General features: G+C 45.7%; 1 long non-coding RNA gene across 1 annotated transcript; it reads right to left on the reverse strand.

The window, feature by feature from the left end:
- Positions 1–817: 817 nt before the first annotated feature.
- LOC147974950 (uncharacterized) lies at positions 818–4071 on the reverse strand. Its single transcript, XR_015600434.1, has 4 exons — positions 3232–4071; positions 2376–2692; positions 2082–2296; positions 818–1130 (listed from the first exon to the last, which is right to left on the reverse strand). It is a non-coding gene; the product is annotated as an uncharacterized LOC147974950 (long non-coding RNA).
- Positions 4072–13995: the final 9924 nt, after the last annotated feature.

Below are 13995 nucleotides of genomic sequence, written 5' to 3' on the forward strand. Positions count from 1 at the left end.
TCTACTGCAAAAAGGACATTTATGTCACTGAGTTGTTGAATGACTCATACCGGAAGTATATAACAAATATTATTCAAGAACCTCGGGTCATTGGAGGGAAATAACCCAGTCTTGGGGGTTATTGCCACACTGGTGCAAATTTAAAAACCGTCAGAAAATTTCCAGTTTAAAAAAATGCCGAGCAATCAAAAAGTTCCGACTCAAAAGAAAGTTTCCGGGTTATCAGAAAATATTCCGGTTCAAAATCCGGCTCAAGGGAAATCCGTCTATCACAAAGTTTTGAGCTCTCAATATCCGGTTTAACATCCGGTTCAAGAAGAATCCATCTCTCGCAAGTTCGAGTTCTCAGAAAAATTAAAGGTTGCCAAAGAGAACTTGCTGCAGTGCGCAGTTCAAACATGGGTATCATGCCTTATTGGCTTATCACATTATAGATCACTTGGGGACTTTATGCTCAATGAGCAGAGCTATGCTTACCCTCTTGATCAAGCTTACATACCTTATTAGTGGTGCAGGGCGTAGATAGATGCCTTATTAGTGGTGCGGGGCGTAGATAGATGCGTGGTTGGTAGCATTAACCACAAAAAGACTAAGGGTCATTAGATCTTGCTAATAAATGGATCTGATTGTTTGGATCCACCCCCTCTCTCTTTCTTGTATAGGGGTAGTAGATATAAGTTCAAGTGCTATCTATATCTATTTCGAAAAAATGAATTCAAATTTGAATTATAAATTTCATTCGAAATTTGTTCAAATTTTGTGGGAAGTCCAGTGATTGAATGTTGGAACGTTGCAGAGCAGAAAAAAAACAGCTCCAGACAAACCGAACACATTACTTTAGGGTGAATGATGCCCAAGTGCCTGATGTAATCTTATTGTCCTCATCAAGCAAATAGGTTTTCCCAACAGCAGCTACTCTGATCAAACCATTGAGAAAACAAGCCTAACCCCAAAGCCGAATCTTGAACATCTCTAAAATAGTACATGTCATAGTTCAGCAACTTTGTGACTTCTTGTCTGGCGACTCATCGAAGGTGGATCGGGAATGACATGTTCGACTCCGCAATGCCAGTCATCATGATAGAGCGGCGGAATATCGCCGAGCGCCATGTCAGACCGGAACATATCCCCTGAAAGTAAAATAAACACTTTGTTGTTATCTCAATGATGAAATACATTTTCTTTTTTCCTTTCAGTTTGGATTTTACATTGTATACACACTGGCTTGCTCTTTGAAACTTTCTATACCCAAAAATTATCTTCATTTTACTAATGAAAAAATATTCCGTCCGATCGGAAATAAGTGTCATGGGTTTAGTTCAAATTAGCCACTTATATCCGATCGGAGGGAGTATTATTTTCCCACTCATACATATTTTTTCTTCCAAAAATATAACGTCATCAATCTGCAAGTTAATGCAAATGTGAAATGTTCATATTATTTTTGGAACACGGTTGCCCCAAAGGTACTGAAGACAAAATGGACCTTTACACATAGTAGAAATGAGAAAACATATACTTGTTCTGCTCAAATTTGAACAAAGCACGGTCCAAAGGGAAGCCCAGCTGAATCTGAACCTCCAGCGGACCAAGAACATGCTCTACGGCTCTAGTATGTAGGTTGACAATGTTGAATAACTAAGAAAATATTTGTAACAGTCAAAAGGTTACATTAACGGATATTTTTTGAATTTTGTCTCAGTGTCGCTGCCTTCGATGGTGGCTTCGCACCGGCTCTATCAGGCATGTAAACCTCCCTATAAGTATAGATATCAACTAATTTGGATGGAAATAACAAGAGAGATAAATTTGAAAACAGAAAGTTGTTAGATTCAAAAAATTCACTTGGCATTCTTAGAACAGCCAATATGAACCATATTGACCATTTGTGTCAATTTTACCAGAAATTTGTAACATCTATTTTGTCTACTATATCATAGAACAAGTATGCGCTCCTTTTAGAACTTTGACAGTAATATTATCTCAACAAATTAACTCTTGAGTTGTATCTATAGCATTATAATAATCTATAGTAAAGTCTCTACAATATTATTACATATCCATCAGTGAAGTGTTCTTACCCAGTGAAACATGTGGGTCAGATAATTGAGGTACTTCGACATTCACATCAACGGCTGCATCTTTCTTTTGTAGCCGAGCCGTTCGTTACTTCTTTAGGTATTCTGCTTTCTCATTTGATAGCTCAGCATACCAACCTTGACATGTTTGTTTTCTTTGTTCCACTAATTTTTTATCAAGTTGAAGATCAGCAGTCACGGATCTGTAGTTACACAGGCTACAAAAGGACATAACCTCATTAGTCACGATGACAAGTGGTCAATCAATATAGTAGGACCGAAAGGTTATGAACAAACCATTTATACGTCTGTATGTTTTGTCACTCAGATGAGTACATTGCATAGACCTTGACGCAGAAGCAGGCGTGTTTGCTACTTGGTCCGTGGCAACACTTTCCAGAGCTGCAACCTTCTTTTCCTGGGGGCTAAATGATGCTTCTGGAGAAATTCTGCTTTCTTCTCGTCTGACATTTGGGCATACCACACCTGACCAGTGGCATTTTTTTGTTGGAGATGGGAAGCTCCATTCCCCTCAATCGTTGTGTTTGTTAGACCTTTAAACGGGGACGCTCTCTAGCATACAATAGATATCTAGATGGATAATTATTCTCCATCTGCAATATTAAAATTACAAACGATAAATCATGTGGGAACACAGAAAGGCTGCCCAATTTGGTGAAGAAAGCAACTGAAAAAGCACAATGTCTCGAGCCTGCTCTCACTGGTATTCCACCTTCAGAATTTATTTGGCCGAAACCTATATATGTAGCTCCTATGCATGGTTCTGCGAGAATACCTTAAGTTGAATATTGATTTTCATCTACGAAATAGTGTGTTACTGAATATAGTATAACAATTTATTCCCCAAAATTATGTGTTCGATTACATTCGTTTGCTCCCCAGTTTAAACAATAACTTGCTGATGTAAGAAAAAAAAACATGCTGATGTAAGCTTTGTAAGTATATGTCAGTAGTCTTTTTTGTGAACGATGATCAGGAAATATCCATTGCATTGGATAGCTTAGAAGTGAGAGTAAAATAGCACCCATAGGCCATATGTATTCAACATGCACGAAGTTGAACGTACTCTGAACCAGTGACACTGAAAATTCAATTTTGTTTCAGAAATCTGCATGCTGCTGCCGGACAGTACCTGGGCAGCGTATCCCGCCGACGCACGGCAGAGGCGGGGCCGGGCCGCATATCAGCGACGGAGGGAGGCGCAGGTGACGGCTGGGATTGCGGTGCCGGAAGTGGACCACTCTGCTAGTCGGCGATGGGTGAGACGACGACAGCAAAGCAGCCGTTCAAGGAGGGGAGCGCGGCGCCTCTCGTGCCCCTGCTCGATCTGGATGGCATCCATGGTGCACCACGATGTGGGGCAAGCGGCAGGAGACATGGGAGGCGAGGACGACGGGCGTCGAACCTCGAACGGAGTCTTACAGGTGACGGCACACGCGGGGCGGCGATCTCCATAGAGGCGGAGCTGCATAGAGACAGTCGACAGAGAGGGAGCCGGAGGTGAAAAAACATGGAGAAAGGAAAGAAGGAAGGAGAAGGAAAGGGAGAGAAGGAGAAGGCAGGGGAGGAGCGGCGGGCGGCGGGCAGCGGGCAGCGGGCTGGCGAGCTGCATCCTCTTGGACACGCCGCCGCTCCAGGACTTCTCCGTGGCCAACCTGAAGGCCACCACAACGGTCGGTTGTTCACCTGCAACCTGGCGATGGTGGTAGTCTACATTAATTTCTTCTCCTTCGCCCTGGTTGCCGCATCCAGCACCAGAAGATGGGTCGGCACCGCCATCAGATGGGCTCATCGGCGGCGGCAGTCGGCGGGGCAGCAGAGGATGATCGGCTGGGGGCGGCCGAGCGAAGGATCTACGGCGGGCGGCCAAGCGGAGGATCTACAGGGGGCGGCCGAGTGGAGGATCGTCGGGTGGAGTGGGTAGCAGAGGAGGAGGAGAGTAGGTCGTGGTGAGCTGCGGGGTTGGTAGCGTTAACCAGATTAGACTAGTCAAAATGTAAAGTAACATACACTAGTAATATACACATATCCCTAAACTATATTATTATTTTCAGCGCTCATTTGATTGTTGGGGTGGAAAACGCTGAGCAGTAAACCCCCTCAGGGGGATTTCCCTCATCATATAGGATCCCCCTTCCATCATGTGAAAATGCCCCCTTTGCCATTTGGGCATCAATGGAAAGGGAAGAGAACTGAGGGAGAAGAGCAGGAGATAGATGAAATCGAGTAGGGGATTCTCACAAAGTGGAACAGAAGCAACCAACATTATAGCTTTAGGAGGGTGGACGCCAGAGGGAGTCGGATTGGTGAAATACGTTAGCCGTCGCTCGGAGAGATCGAGGAGATCGGGACGTGGAGCAGGTGTTGAGGGCCAAGAAGGTTGCAAGAAAGAAATTGGGGGAGGGGGGGGGAGGGGGGCAAGGAGGAGGACGGATGGCGGAGGAAGAGGAACCGAGTGAGAGAGGGCGAGGCGGCTAAGTCATCGCGTCGTGAGAGAGCCCAGACAAATTCTCCTGGTGTGTGGAGGTCGGGGTGAACGACCCAAGGATTTCGGGAGGATCGGGGCAAGAAAAATCTTTCCACGATGTTACCAAACTGGTCGTCTGAAAAACCGGGGTGAAGATTGCAGGCGGGAGTCTCGCCCAGGGAAAGGACGGGGATCCCGGGGGGATCCCTCGCAACCAAATGAGGCCTCATAGTGGGTAGTACTCCCTCCGGCCCGGTGTATAGGGCTCACTACCAATTTCTTTTTGTTCCAAAACACCTCAAGAATAAGGCCCTCTAGAATTGATTAGTCTACTTTGGGTTTGTTTGGAACTACTCCGCTTCATCAAAATCAGTTTCACTCCACCAAATCTGCTCTGGAGTAGTTTTTTACAGAAGTTGTAGCACTACCAAAGAGAATGTTTGGCTTTCATGTAGCTCTAGCTTCAAGAATGAGAAATGTCGTGGAAATGATCTATTTGATTGGATGAGGGGGGAGAAACGAAGAGGTATCCATTTGCTGATGGCAGTGATGGGTAATTTCCTCTCAACTCTAGCTTCTAGAGTTTTTTGAAGCACCTCCTTAAAAGCTTCATAAAAAACTGGGAGTTGTATCCTGGATTCTAATTTTTTGGAGCGGCATGTCGTGGAGTTACCCTGTTTGGCTTCTGTTTTCTGAAGCGGAGCTGGATGTTACCAAACAAACTCTTAATTGCCCTCGCTCTCCTAAGTGCGGCCCTGTTTGTTTCATAAGTCATAGGACTTTTTTAAATCCCAACTTATAAGTCATAAGTCCCTACCCTGTTTGTTTACAGGGACTTATAAGGCCCGAGTCCCTACCTGTTTGTTTACAGGGACTTATAAGATGATAAAACACTTGTTCACATAACCCTTGTTCATACAAACGAATTACAGAATAGTGACAACCGAAATAACACTTGTTCATAACACTTGTTCATACAAACGATTAACACTTGTTCATAAGAACCAGAATAAGAGAGAGTACATAACAACTGAGATAAAAGAAATTACATAAACAAACAACACTTGTTCATACAAACGATTAACACTTGTTCATAAGAACAAAAATAAGAGAGAGTACATAACAATCGAGATAAAAGAAATTACATAAGCCTTCATTCTCATCGACATCTTCTGAAGATGCAGCAGTTGACGACACACGTTGCTTCCCCGCAGCTTTTCCTCTACTGCCAGCCGACGAGGACCCATGGGCTCGACCTCCACCGCGTCCGGTGACCTGCGACACGGTCCTCCCACGCCCTATCACGCCTTCCTCAACGGCAGCTGCGCCCGGGGCGACGAACGGACGCAGGTGAGAGCCGGCTCGGCCTCCGAAGTTCAAAGACCGTGCTCGGCATCCTCCGCCCTGAGACACGGGCCTCCCACGACCAGGTCCAGTAGGAGGAAGACCATGGCCGGCGGACTGGTCGAAGAGGAGTTGCTGGTACGAGCCCAACTCTGGGAAGTCGTTGACGTTGTGGTTGAGATCCAAGAATCCCATTCCCCTCCCGAGATTTCCCCCAGCGGATGAGCCCTGCAATGCCTGATGATGCGCGTGGAACTGAGACAAGAAGGGGATCCGGTCCTCCACATCGTCGGCCATGGTGGCGGCGCTTCTGGGTACTGGGGGCGGCGGCGATTTTGGGTGCTGGGGGTGGCGGCGGAAGGAGCGAAGGGGGGGGGGGGGCAGGAGCGATGCGGGGCGGGGCAGGAGGGATGCGGGGCGGGGCAGGGGAATCGATGGATAAGTCCCAATAAGCTCCTCCCTGAAAGTCTTTTTTGATAAGTCTCAAATCACCACTTTAAGTCCCTATAAGTCCCTCCTGTTTGATTTAGATGTGACTTATAGAGACTTTTTTAAGTCCCAAAAGCAATAAGTCCCTCGAAACAAACACGGTCTTAACTCCTGGACGCCACATTTCTTTTTTCTTAGGTAGTGTTGGTTTCACACGCATGCATGGGTGAACACGGCTGTGTGGCTGCATGGCGATTAAAAATATATGCGTTCCCTCAGCTCCTTCACGCACATACAGATGTGAACAGGGCTGCATGGCCATTTTAAAAAAAAACTAACCGAGGCAAGCTCGGCTCCTTCACATGCATGCAAATGTAAAAACTAATCCGCATCGTTGCGTTCGTTTGCCTCTTCCATGCGGACACAAATAGAATGGCAAAACCCTTTTTTTTACGAAAAGTACCCAGTGCTACGTTTTATTCATTAAGAGGAACTGGCAGAGCCAGGAAATTACAAAGATTACAGAGACAACGGACAAGAGGATTACAGAAGAAACAACAGAAAAGGAGAGACAAATATTAGCAATCTAAGACTCAATGATACAATCTCCTTGGGAAGGGCCTTCACCTTCCTTCGTCAACCAGCCAACAAGAGGAACAATGCACGAGAAGCGTCACCGTTATTGACGAAAAGCTTCAATCCGCCGAGACCAAACCATGACACCTGAAGGCTACCAGGGCAGCCGAGGGGCAACGCGTGGCCGAGTCCACACCCGGACGAAGAGCCGCACGCCGCCGAGGCTACAACACAGCAACGGTGCCACTGGCGATATCGAAGGGCATCATGGAGCCGAGTCCACAACCGGATAGCTTCGTAGGCACGCATACTCGCCATTAACCTGCCTCGGAAAGGAATCCACGTAAATAAAGGGGACACGCACTACTAGGAAAAGGGCTACTAATGGCGCACCAGTTTTGCCTACTAATGGCGCATCACTGGTGCGCCATTAGTATCACGCCACTAGTATTTTTTACTAATGGCGCACCACTGGTGCGCCATTAGTATAGGCCATGATGCGCCATTAATATAGGCCACTGGTGCGCCATTAGTATTTTTGAATTTTGAAGGCGGGAAAATAATAGTGGTGCACCGTCTAACCCCCACCGTGCGCCATTGCTATTTTTGAATTTTGAATTTGGATCTGGATCGTGATTTTTTTCCCATTTTTTGCTCGTTTTTTGGCACGATATTATTTCAAATTTTGTTCCTGTTTTTGGATCTTGTACGTTCTTTTGCCATGTTCTTTTGCCAGAGAGGAGTTCGCCGGAGAGGAGGAGGAGGAGGTCACTGGAGAGGCACTCGCCTACATCGCCGGAGAGGAGGAGGAGGTCGCCGGAGAGGAGTTCACCGGAGCATTGGAGAGGAGGAAGGAGAAACCATGAGGGGATGGGAGGAGAGGAGAGAGGAGGAGCTCACCGGAGAGGAGGGAGGAGGAGCTCACCGGAGAGGAGGGAGGAGAAACCGTGAGGGGAGGGGAGGGGAGGAGAGGAGGGAGGAGGAGGTCACCGGAGAGGAGGAGGAGGAGGTCACTTGAGAGGAGGAGGAGGAGGAGGTCGCCGGAGGGGAGGAGGGTAGTATGGTGGAGGAGAGAAGGGAAGATGGAGTGGAGGAGATGGAGTGGAGGAGAGGTGGAGTGGAGGAGAAGAATGAAGAGGTAAGGAGGAGAGGACCACGCCCAGCCATATATACGACATAGTAATGGCGCAACGCGGGCAGGTGCGCCATTACTAACTTTTTTTTATTTTTTTTTATTTATTTTGAATTTTGAAGGCGGGAAGATACTAATGGCGCACCATAGGCAGGTGCGCCATTAGTAATTTTTTTTTATTTTTTGACTTATTTTGAATTTTGAAGGCGGGAATATACTAATGGCGCACCATGGGCAGGTGCGCCATTAGTAACTTTTTTTTTATTTTTTTGACTTATTTTGAATTTTGAAGGCGGGAAGATAGTAATGGCGCACCATGGGCAGGTGCGCCATTAGTAAGTTTGAATTTTTTTTCAATTTTTTTGAATTTTTTTGCCTCTCTAGATCTTAAAAGCCCCGTATCTTTTTTCCTGTTAGGTTTTTGAGGATTTTGAAAATGTTTAACGGGGTTCCCCCCGTTAAAATCGGATGTAACTTTTCGAGTAGATGATTTTTCATATAAAAAACTTTTTCATCTGAGTTCGTATGCAAAAGTTATGCCCATTTTGCAAATTCTCAAGAGATTTTGCATAAAAGTCGAAAATTCATGTTTATAAATTTTGCTAACAATTAGACCACATATCACATGGGAAACTTATTTTCTTTTATTTTTTTGACATTTCTATCATTTTATTTTATTTTTTTAAAACTGAAAAGGCGGTCTACAGGGGGGGTGCATTCGGGGGGAATATTTGGGCCAACTTACTAATCAACTAGTAATGGCGCACCACTCCCACGGTGCGCCATTAGTAGTTTTGAAAAAAATTAATTTTTTTACTAATGGCGCACCGTGGATGTGGTGCGCCATTAGTATTTGCACACTAATGGCGCACCAACACATGGTGCGCCATTAGTATTTAGTAATGGCGCACCACATGTACAGTGCGCCATTAGTGTCAATTTCATCTTTAGCCCTTTTTCTAGTAGTGACGATCTCTGCTTCGACAAGACGTGCCAAGGAAACCGCCTCGCTAAACGCGCTGTGGTGGGACAATAAGACGATTCGAATAAAGACTTGGCCGTGGTGTGATGTCAGCTATGGAATACGTCAGGAGATTAGATTTGTGTAAATATTATTCTCTCTATGGCAATATGTGGAAACTTATTTTGTAGAGCCGGACACTACCTTTGTGTTCAAAATCTTCTATGAAGTACTTGGAGGAGGAACCCGCCTTGCAATGCCGAAGACAATCTGCGCGCCGGACTCGTCGTCATTGAAGCCTGGTTCAGGGGCTACTGAGGGAGTCCTGGATTAGGGGGTGTCCGGATAGCCGGACTATGCCTTCGGCCGGACTCCTGGACTATGAAGATACAAGATTGAAGACTTCGTCCCGTGTCCGGAAAGGACTTTTCTTGACATGGAAGGCAAGTTTGGCGATACGGATATGTAGATCTCCTACCATTGTAACCGACTCTGCGTAACCCTAGCCCTCTCTAGTGTCTATATAAACCGGAGGGTTTTAGTCCGTAGGACACAACAAGAACAACAATCATACCATAGGCTAGCTTCTAGGGTTTAGCCTCCTTGATCTCGTGGTAGATCTACTCTTGTACTACCCATATCATCAATATTAATCAAGCAGGAGTAGGGTTTTACCTCCATCGAGAGGGCCCGAACCTGGGTAAAAACATCGTGTCCCTTGTCTCCTGTTACCATCTGCCTAGACGCACAGTTCGGGACCCCCTACCCGAGATATGCCAGTTTTGACACCAACAGTCGGTATCATCCAAACAGTGCGTGCATGCGCGGTATCCCTTGTTTGTTTGTCCTGAAAGGTTACTGAGAGCAGGCCAATCATTGATGGTCACGAACAGCAATGCCTTTAGGTCAAATTCTTCCCCCATGTGCTCATCCCACGCACGTACACCTGTTCCATTCCACAGTTGTAAGAGTTCTTCAACTAATGGCCTTAGGTACACATCAATGTCGTTGACGGGTTGCTTAGGGCCTTGGATGAGCACTGGCATCATAATGAACTTCCGCTTCATGCACAACCAAGGAGGAAGGTTATAGAAATATAGTCACAGGCCAGGTGCTATGGTTGCTGCTCTGCTCCCCAAAAGGATTAATGCCGTCTGCACTTAGACCAAACCATACGTTCCTTGCATCATCTGCAAACTCCTTTCCGTACTTTCTTTCGATTTTTCTCCACTGCGACCCGTCAGCGGGTACTCTCAACTTTCCGTCTTTCTTACGGTCTTCTCTGTGCCATCGCATCGCCTTGGCATGCTCTTTGTTTTGGAACAAACATTTCAACCGTGGTATTATAGGAGCATACCGCATCACCTTGGCAGGAATCTTCTTCCTGGGGCGCTCGCCCTCGACATCACCAGGGTCATCGCGGCTGATCTTATAGCACAATGCACCGCATACTAGGCAAGCGTTCAAATCCTCGTACTCACCACGGTAGAGGATGCAATCATTAGGGCATGCATGTATCTTCTGCACCTCAAACCCTAGAGGGCAGACAACTTTCTTTGCTTCGTACGTACTCTCGGGCAATTCGTTGTCCTTTGGAAGCATATTCTTTATCATTACCAGCAACTTTCCAAATCCCTTGTCAGATACACCATTCTCTGCCTTCCATTGCAGCAATTCCAGTGTGGTGCCCAGCTTTTTCTTGTCACCTACGCAATTCGGGTACAACAATTTTTTGTGATCCTCTAACATGCGCTGCAACTTCTTCTTCTCCAAATCACTTGCGCAGTTTCTCTTTGCATCGGCAATGGCCCGACCTAAATCATCAACGGGCTCATCTGATGCCTCTTCTTCAACTTCTTCCCACATTGCCGGCTCAGCTTCTACCCGCATTACCGGCTCAGCTTCTTCCCCCATTGTTGTATCATCGTATTCAGGGAACCCATGGCTAGGATAGCTGTCGTCGTCCTCTTCTTCTTCATTGTCTTCCATCATAACCCCTCTTTCTCCGTGCTTGCTCCAAACATTATAGTGGGGCACGAAATCGGACTTACACAGGTGGACGTGAATGGTTCTTGACTTAGAGTAATTTTGACCATTCTTACAGACAGCACATGGACAAGGCATAAAACCATCCGCCCGCTTGTTTTCCTCAGCCGAAAGCAGAAAAGTTTCCACGCCATTAATGAACTCGGGAGAGCATCGGTCATCGTACATCCATTCTCGGCTCATCTTCAATACACAGCACCAAAAACACCAAATTAATACAAGTTCATAGATAAAGTTCATACATAAAGTTCATACAACACTTAAATGCAACAAACAAATAACTCTCTAGCTAAAGCATTTAAATGCAACAACAAATGCGATCAAGATCGCAACTAAGGTAACAATTGATCCAACAGCATAATGATACCAAGCCTCACTATCGATGGCATATTTTCTAATCTTTCTAATCTTCAAGCGCATTTTCTCCATCTTGATCTTGTGATCATCGACGACATCGGCAACATGCAACTCCAATTCCATCTTCTCCCCCTCAATTCTTTTCAATTTTTCTTTCAAGTACTCGTTTTCTCTTTCAACTAAATTTAACCTCTCGACAATAGGGTCGGTTGGAATTTCCGGTTCACATACCTCCTAGAAAAAATATCTATGTCAACTTGATGGGCATAATTTGTCATAAACACGAAATGCAACTAGTTTTAAAAGAGAATATACCACATCCGAATCATAACAAGGACGAGGGCCGACGGGGACGGATATCAAAACCATGGCACTATGTATAACAAACAACGTATGGGTAAGATAATTATACGAGTAACTATATATCCAAATCACACAAACATCAATTTTTATATAAAATTTCATGAACAAGAGGCTCACCACAAGGTGGTGTCGGCGACGGACGGTGCGGGCGATCGATGGTGGTTACGACGGAGATTTAGAAGGCACTAAGTAAACCACACCTACATATGCAAACTAAGTGTTATTTTTGACCTCAAATTGCATATAAATCAAATACTAGCACATATAATTCCTCCCAAATTACTAAACTCACAAATTAATCACTATATAAAGCATTGCAAGACCTAATCTAGCAATGAGAGATGAAAGGACAAAGTTGCTAACCTTTGTGATCATTTGAATGGATGGGGGCCTTTAAATCTTGACAAATTTTGGGCAAAATGTGTGATGAGCTCGAGAGGAAGAGGGGAAGAAAAGAAGGGAGAGGGGAAAGGGGAAGAACAGAGCGATCTCGGGTGGACGAAGGGTTTATGTAGGACGACCTTTAGTACCGGTTCATGACACGAACCAGTACTAAAGGTGCTGGAGGGGCCCCGGACTGACAACATCCTGCCACCACTCTCATTAGTACCGGTTCGTGGCACGAACCGGTGCTAAAGGTTCGCCACGAGTCGGTACTAATGAGAGCGGCCCGGCTAGCTGTTGGAACCGGCACTAATGGACACATTAGTGCCGGCTCAAATTCAAACTGGCACTAATGTGCTTCACATTTGACCCTTTTTCTACTAGTGAAACCGGCCAAGCAGTTCCTTCGCCGATTCAACGAAGAAAGGCGCAAGGCGATCAGTGAGGAGGTGGCCAGACTCCTGGCGGCTGGGTTCATCGTTGAAGTATTTCATCCTTAATGGTTGGCTAATCCGGTGCTAGTACTAAAGAAGAACGACACTTGGCGTATGTGTGTGGATTACACAGATTTGAACAAGGCTTGCCCGGCAGATCCTTTTGCTCTCCCTCGTATTGATCAAATCATTAATGCTACGACGAGTTGTGAGCGTTTGAGCTTTTTGTTTGCATACTCTGGTTACCATCAGATCAAAATGGCAGTTAAGGACCAGGAGAAGACAGTGTTTATAACTCCTTTTGGAGCCTTCTGCTATGTGTCTATGCCCTTTGGGCTCAAGAGTGCCCATGCGACTTATCAACGGTGTGTGCAGAATTTTCTTCATGATCAGATCGACCGCAATGTTCATGCCTATGTGGATGATATTGTGGTGAAATCCAGAAAGGAGGAGACATTGATTGATGACTTGAAGGAGACTTTTGATAACCTCCGGGTTTATAAAATGATGCTTAATCCGGCCAAGTGTGTCTTTGGTGTACCGGCAGACAAGCTCTTGGGCTTTCTAGTATCTAACAGAGGCATCGAAGCTAATCCGGAGAAAATCAAGGCTATAACTTCTTTGGCTAAACCGAAGTGTATCAATGATGTTCAACGCCTGGTAGGCTGGATTGCCGTGTTGAGCCAGTTTATTAGTCGCCTTGGTGAGAAGGCCATTCCCTTATATCAGATGCTGAAGAAAACGGATACCTTCGTCTGGAGTAACGTTGCCAATGAAGCGTTTGAGAACTTAAAGCGACAACTTGCTAATCCGTCGGTTCTTGCTGCTCCTGTTGATAAGGAGCCATTGTTGCTATATGTGGCAGCTAATGCCCGGGCTGTTAGCGTAGCTATTGTGGTGGAGCGCAAGGAGGCCGGAAAGGAGTATCCGGTTCAACGACCGGTTTATTATATCAGTGAGGTACTTATTGAGTCCAAGCAAAGGTACCCGCATGGCAGAAGCTGGTATGTGGAGTTTTCATTGCAAGCCAGAAGCTTAAACGATATTTTCAAGGTCATCCCATCACGGTGGTCAGCTCTGCTCCTTTGGGGGATATAATCCAGAACAGGGAAGCAACTGGTCGGATTGCTAAGTGGGCTATTGAGCTTGGGCCACACGGATTAAAATATATGCCCCGAACGGCGATCAAATCTCAGGCACTTGTGGATTTCATCAATGATTGGATAGAACTACAGGCGCCAGAAGAGAAGCCGGATCATACTTACTGGACTATTCATTTTGATGGGTCAAGGCAATTGGAGGGCTCGGGGGCTGGAGTCGTATTAACTTCCCCACGAGGTGATAAGTCTTGTTATGTTCTCCGTTTAATGTTCCCTTGCACTAACAATGCAGCTGAATATGAG

Source organism: Triticum urartu, chromosome 4A, assembly GCF_056163025.1.
Source record: "Triticum urartu cultivar PI428250 chromosome 4A, HENAU_Tu73, whole genome shotgun sequence".
NCBI classification, from domain to species: Eukaryota; Viridiplantae; Streptophyta; class Magnoliopsida; order Poales; family Poaceae; genus Triticum; species Triticum urartu.